The sequence below is a fragment of the Dicentrarchus labrax genome, unplaced genomic scaffold (assembly GCF_905237075.1).
Source record: "Dicentrarchus labrax unplaced genomic scaffold, dlabrax2021, whole genome shotgun sequence".
Lineage (NCBI taxonomy): Eukaryota > Metazoa > Chordata > Actinopteri > Moronidae > Dicentrarchus > Dicentrarchus labrax.
In genome coordinates, this window is record NW_026136713.1 from 23,865,837 (window position 1) to 23,871,836 (window position 6,000).

Sequence of the window (6,000 nt, forward strand, 5' to 3'; positions counted from 1 at the left end):
TTCGGGGTGCTCTCGTCCTCTAAACTCTGAGCTCTCTGATAGATCTGAACGGCTTCCAATCATCAATCACACACACACACACACACACACACACACACACAAAAAAACACTGGTCATCTGTGTGTGTGTGTGTGTGTGTGTGTGTGTGTGTGTGTGTGTGTGTGTGTGTGTGTGTGTGTGATTGAAGCCGTTTTCTGTCCAACAGGGAAACTCTTAAAGGGGAATTCCACTTTTTTCATCATAAAAAGACAAATTGAAAAGTGAAAAAGTAAAAACTGAGACAGGAAGTCTGATCTGAGGTCTGATCTCTTTCTTCATCCAGACTCCTGCAGTCCTTTTTGGTCCTTAATGAACTGCAGAACATCCAGAACTCTGATCCACATCAGAAGCTCCTTCATGTTTCATACAACTCAATCTGTTCATTGATTTCAACATCAGGAACGACAGCTGCATGATAATCGATTGATTGATTGATAGTTCATCCACTCATGATAATCACTGAAGAAGAACTCATAAATTAACAAAAGTGTGCAGCTCTCTGCTGCGTTCAGGAACATCAATATTATTCGACTTCAAAATCACAGCATATTAAAATACAGCATGAAATATAATAAAACAGAAACACAAGAAAAACAACCACATGTCTCCGTCACCACGTTCTTTATGAAGCAATTAAAGCCATAAGTATAAGTGTGTCTAAACTTTGATGTTTTTTGAAGATTATTTCATGCCCAAGGTGCACAGTGAGATGATGCTACCGGTCGCTACAGGGGTGGACACAGAGCAGGTTACAGTTCATCCAGTATCACTTTATAAACACATAAAGGCAGCGGTGCTCAACAGTGAGTGAGGGATGAATAATGGAACAGAGAGGACTTCAGCACAGGAAGGACTCGCTTCTGGACTGTTTCTATTATTGTGTCCACCCTTGTAGAAGAGGAAGACGAAAAGTCTGTGTCAGAAACACTTTAAAAACATGACAACTGTGTGTGTGTGTTTCCCCCGGCGATAACAGCTAATCTTCTCTGATGACCGCTGGGAACGACGTGATCGTCACATCATCTAGTGACACACACACACAAACACACACTCACACACACACACACACACACACACACACACACACACACACACAGGCACTCACTGTAATACACACACACACACACACACACACACACACACTCAGTAATTAATAGTCCTGTGTTCTTCCTGCCAAGCTGTTACTCTGCGCTCTCAGCTGCCAATCACTGCGATTCCCTCTGTGATTCAGCAGCCAATCAGCCGCACAGAGAAACTACGCCGACAGAGCCCTGCAGCAAAACACAGACAGACAGACAGACAGACAGACAGACAGACAGACAGACAGACAGGCAGGCAGGCAGACACCAAATATTTTTTTTATATTGGATGTATTCTGGGGGGCACAGGGACAGTTCATGTACAGAAAATACAGCCGCAGCCATTTAAAATAGTTTTTCACATTATTATAAACATATTATCATATCCTGTGAGTTTTGTATAGATTTGTGTTGTTTGTAGCACCCCGAGTGGTGTATTTGAGGTGAATCAGGTGAATTCAGGTCCTTATGGACATATCCTGTGGGTTCTGTGATGATTGGTCCAACGGTTGTTGACTGATGTCTGTTTATGTGCGGAGCCACGCCCTCTCTGAAGCTCATTGGTCAATATGTTGAAAACTAAATAAGTTATCAATAAGCTTTGCACAAATTTTGTTTAGCTCCGTCCGATGATGATCCACAGAAGGTTTGGTAGCAGTCGGACCGACGGTTCAGGAGGAGACGGCTGGAACATGTTGAAATAATTAAAAAATTGCAGACATTAGTGGCCCCAGAGGGTTTTTTGTAGAGCACATTGAGCTGGACTTCTGTGTTGAATCTAAGGGGACGTGGCCTTTACAAAATTTGATTTTTGGGCAGCGCCACCATCTGGTCGATTGGGATCATCATTGAGTTTAGTTTGAGTTTATTCACAATACCACTTCAAACATTACAATAATACAGTTGGAGTACAAAATCAATTGGGTAGAGTGAATTGGTTCCCCAAGGAAGCTCGGAAAGCTTATAGGTGGGGGCCTATGGTTCATGAATGGGGTAGTGGTATAGACAATGGTATACACAGTTACCACCTGTAACCAGATGAGTAAATGCACGCACAGAGCGCACCAGAACACACATAACATTACATACACATACAATCATACACTATACTATACTGGCGCGCACATGTCGGCAACATTTTCCTGATATAAGTGGTTTTCTTCTTGTTTGGTATGTGTGCTGGGGGGCTGGAGATGGGCACAAGACTACTCAATCTAGAGTTCAGCCTGTTGACAATTTGAAGCATAAGGCAGGCATTATGATATTCATTTAGCTCAGCCAGTCTTAGTAACTCAAAGTGGTGGAATAGAGGGTGGGTGGGGGAATTTATCTCTGACCAGGACAGAGCCTGTATGACTTTCTTTTGCAAGGATACAAGTTTTTTAAGATGGCTGGTGAAGGTGTTGCACCATATCACATTACAGTAGTTAAGATGTGGTTCAAAGAGACTTTTGTACAACATGAGAAGGGCAGACAGAGGAAGGAAATGTCTGATGTTATAGAACAAGCCAACATACTTGGACAGTTTGTTTACAAGATGGTCAATATGACATTTAAAGTTGAGAGAGTCATCAATGAGGACCCCCAAGAATTGAATTTAGTGGAATGCACTCTTTTTATCTCCTGCCCATTAATTTTAATCAGGCAGTGATCAGTGTTTTTAAATTTTTTGCTCGATTTGAATAAAATTAAATTTGTTTAGCTGACATTTAATGACAGTTTGTTACATTTAAACCAGGAGTCCACTTTGGTTAACTCTAAGTTTACTATATCTTGTAGGATAAGTGGGGTCCTGTGTGATGTGAACACATTTGTGTCGTCAGCAAAAATAATTTTATGAAATATTTTAGAGGAATTTATAAAATCATTTATATATAGAATTAATAAGAGTGGCCCTAAAATGGAACCCTGGGGGACCCCGAAGATTATTGGCTTGCAAGTAGAGTTATGATCATTGACATGGACATACTGTTCCCTCTTGTATAGATAACTTCTGAACCATTCAAGTGCTAGACCTCTGATACCATAGTGATGCAATTTGTGCAATAAAATATCAAAGTCAATGTTATCAAAGGCTTTTGATAGGTCCAAGAAAATACCAACACCACATTTTCCCTCTTCAATGCAGTCACTAATTTGTTCTATTAGGTCAAGTATTGCCATACAGGTTGTGCTCTTTTTTCTAAAACTGTATTGAGAGGGAACAAGGATATCTAGTTTATCAAGATAGCCACTTAGTCTATTGTATACTACTTTCTCCATTACTTTCTTTCTCCATTACTCCATTACTTTGGAGAAAGTGGGTAGAATTAATATGGGCCGATAATTGCTCATGTCATTTCTGTCGCCCGATTTAAAAATTGGAATTATCTTAGCAATTTTTGTCATTTTAGGTACAGTGCCAGTAAGTAAAGAAAGGTTGATGCAGTGAGCCAGTGGCTCTACAATGACGTTTGCAATGGCTTTCATGATCTTACTGCATATTCCATCTACACCAGCGGTGTACGAGCTCTTCAAGTCCAAAATGATCTTGAGGAGTTCAGTACCGTCTGTTGGTATCATGAAAAATTAATGAATATAGCTACCAGAAAGAAAATGCTTGAAGGTGATACCCTGGGGTAGACTTATCTTCTTAGACAGATTTACACCTATTGAGGCAAAATGATTATTAAAACTCTGTGCGAGATCAGCTTTGGCATCACCAGGATCAGGTAGAGCAGTAGGTTTATGTCTCCTGTTGAAGACTTAATTTAATACATTCCAAGACCTCCTGCAGTCCCCCTGTGAAGCTTGTAAGAGTTCTGTATAATGACTTATTTTGCTCTTTCTTATGATGTGCATTAGTTTATTTTCATAGGAAATATATTTCTCTTTATTTAAGCTAAAAGGATTTTTCATTTAGGATTTCTAAAGCCTACTTTTATATTTAATAGACTTTAAAATTCCCTTTGTAATCCAAGGGTTCTGGAGGGTAGTGCTGCATCTGACAGTCTTCTCAGGGATTGTGTCCTTGATGGAGTCTTGAATGATCTTTATCAGACTGACATATGCTGCATCAGGAGTCCAACTGTCATAGACAGAGTCCCCCGACTTGGCCTGTAAGTTAACAATTAGATGCTGTAAGGTTCTCTCGTTAAGGATTTTAGATTTTAGAGAGTGGAGAAGAGAACGATTTGCCAGAGCCACAAAATATTGCAATGGGAAAATGGTCTGTGATGGCAGACTGCATGACTCCCGTCTCCAGCTTGGAATTTTGAATATTAGTAATGATATTGTCAATAATCGTTTTAGATGTCTGTGTAACTCTAGTAAATCTATTAATGGTGGGGAAGAAAGAGGAGGAGTGCAATGTGTTCCTAAAGTCATGTTTTGCCCCATCTTCCTTGGAAATATCAATGTTATAGTCACCAAGGAGTATACAGTCTTTTTTTAGCTTATTCAGTTTATGTAATAGATCTTCCAGCAAAATGTGTCAAGAGCAGGGTCTGGTTGGCGATATAGTACACCCACAATAAATGTTTTGTCATTATTGTTAATCTCAATGAATGAAGACTCACAGTGGTCATCCTCTAAATAAAGATCACAGGTTTTTACTTGGAGACTGCTCTTGACATAGAGGCAGACCCCTCCACCTGTTCTATTTGGTCTGTTCTTAATGTGTAAATTGTACCCATTGAGATGAAGTAAATCGGCATATGAAAAGTCATTGAGCCAGGTTTCACTACACCCAATAACATCAAAATGACAGCTTGAGTTAGACAGCAGGGAGGCCAAATCAGAAGGATGTTTGTTTAGGCTTCTGATGTTTAGATGTAACAGTGAATAATTATATATATATCATTTAATGGTTTTAAGTTATCAGGGTCAAAAACATTACAAGTAATATTGCCACCCATATCAATGCAGTGCTGAGAATCTCCAACAATGTTGAAATCATCAAAACCCATAATATAAACAGTACAGACTGATCATGGAGTTTTCTGGGATTACATTTAGACATTAACACGGTGGTAGCCGCAGGCACACTCGGAACAACCAAACACACGTACATACGCACATCACACAAACAAAGAAGTATTCTGTTCCATTGTGTAAGTAATTTGTACCACGCCACAGTCATCACTGTCGGCTCGCAAAAATGTAGCCTCTTGAAAATGAAAAGAGAAATGTCTCTCACCTCTCTGCCCTCCCGCCTGGAACAAAGGTTCAAGCCTCCCGTAAAAGGGAGTAGGCTATTGGAAACTGATAGTCATGATAGAGAGACTGTCTCCCGTAATCAGCAAAAGTAGAGACAAACAGATCACCACTGTCAATGGAAAACGGAATGAAATAGGAACTCTACTCCAAACGACAATAAGCTGTAGCCTACTGATCTGCCATCCTCGTCACATGGATTTGGCCAAACTATGATCTTAGGTGTTCCGCGGTGGCAAGGAAGCAATGAAGGCTTCAGCCTCAGCTACCGTGGGAAAATGTTTCCTACCTTCCGACTCCAGCTTGATGTAAAGCCTGGCCGGGTACAGCAGGACCGGCTTAAGCCCTCGCTCATACAACTCCGACATGACCACCTTGAACTCATTCCACTGGTCCACAACCTCTGGAGGATAATCCTCAAACACAAGGATTCAATTCAATTCAATTCAGTTTTATTTGTATAGCGCCAATTCATAACAGAAGTTATCTCAGGACACTTTTCAAATAGAGCAGGTCTAGACCGAACTCTTTATAACATTATTTACAGAGACCCAACAGTACCACCATGAGCAAGCACTTGGCGACAAGGGCAAGGAAAAACTGCCTGTTAAAAGGCAGAAACCTAGGACAGATCCTTCGGCTCTAGATGGGTGGCCGTCTGTCTCGACCAGTTGGGGTGAAAGAAAGA